At 40.0% G+C, this 1,164-nt stretch overlaps 1 pseudogene; it reads right to left on the bottom strand.

Annotated features, from left to right (window-relative positions):
* Positions 1-797: 797 nt before the first annotated feature.
* On the bottom strand, positions 798-897 carry LOC126068199 (uncharacterized; annotated as a pseudogene).
* Positions 898-1,164: the final 267 nt, after the last annotated feature.

The following is a 1,164-nucleotide window of genomic DNA, read 5'->3' as shown; positions in this document are numbered from 1 at the left end:
CACTGTCTTCTCAAGCAGCCTTTTGAAATCTTCTGTTTAGGCCTTTTGCTTCATCACCTCCTCCATTCGCTTTAGCTACTCTACATTCAAGAGCAAGTTTCAAAGTCTCTTTGACATCAATTTTGGTCTTTTCTTTCTTTCTTACCTTTTTAATGCCATCTTCCTTTCTTCATGTATGATGTCCTTGATGTCATTCCACAACTCATCTGGTCTTCAGTCATTAGTGTTCAATGTGTCAAATCTGTTCTTGAGATGGTCTCTAAATTCAGGCGGAGTATACTGAAGGTCATACTTTGGTTCTTGTGGACTTGTTTATGAGTCACCAGGTGACTCCTAAAAACTTGGGAGACACATAGGGCAGACTGGGGGATGTGTGGCTCTGGGGTCCCATTTTCTGAAAGTGGCCAGGAGTGAGCTTATTCCAGCATACTTCTCATTCTTCTCAAGAGGGAGCAGGAGTACCCAAAGGCTTAAAGAGACTGTTGCCCTAAACTCACCCTTCTGTGGGTCAGTTGATCTCTGATCAGGGAGACAATAGAGATCACAGCCATATCTTCCTGGAAATGTTACTGGGGCCTTTGGACAGAGGTCACGGGTCACTATTATCAATTAAATTGTGTCTCCCAAAAATATGTGTTGTAAATCCTAACTCCTATACCTGTGGATGTAATCCCATTTGGGAATAGGATTTTCTTTATTATGTTAATGATGTTCTGTAAGTATAGGACATGTTTTAAGTCAATCACTTATTTTTTTAACTTACCTTCTTGTTGTTGAGAATATACACAGCAAAACATAAAAATATGGAACGTTTCACAAATTTATGTGTCATCCATGTGCAGGGGCCATGCTAATCTCTGTATCATTCCAATTTTAGTATATGTGCTGCCGAAGTCCATGGGCAGATTATTCAACAGGCAAGGTAAGCACGGTGCTTACCTTGCTTACCAGATCATCTGTAGTGAAAAATTTCACATAGGTTTCACCATGTCATGATGTGAAATTGCTGGGAAACCCATGTGAAATTGTTCACTACAATTAGTAAGTAAGCACAAGTAAGCCCATGCTTACCTTGCTTATTGGCTAATCCATTCCTGACTAAGCCAATCACTTTTGAGACAGAAAAGGAGAAGATTAGGCACAGAAACAAGCAAGTAAAAACAG

The sequence above is a fragment of the Elephas maximus genome, chromosome 26, assembly GCF_024166365.1.
Source record: "Elephas maximus indicus isolate mEleMax1 chromosome 26, mEleMax1 primary haplotype, whole genome shotgun sequence".
Lineage (NCBI taxonomy): Eukaryota > Metazoa > Chordata > Mammalia > Proboscidea > Elephantidae > Elephas > Elephas maximus.
This window is presented reverse-complemented; position numbering and strand designations above follow the sequence as displayed.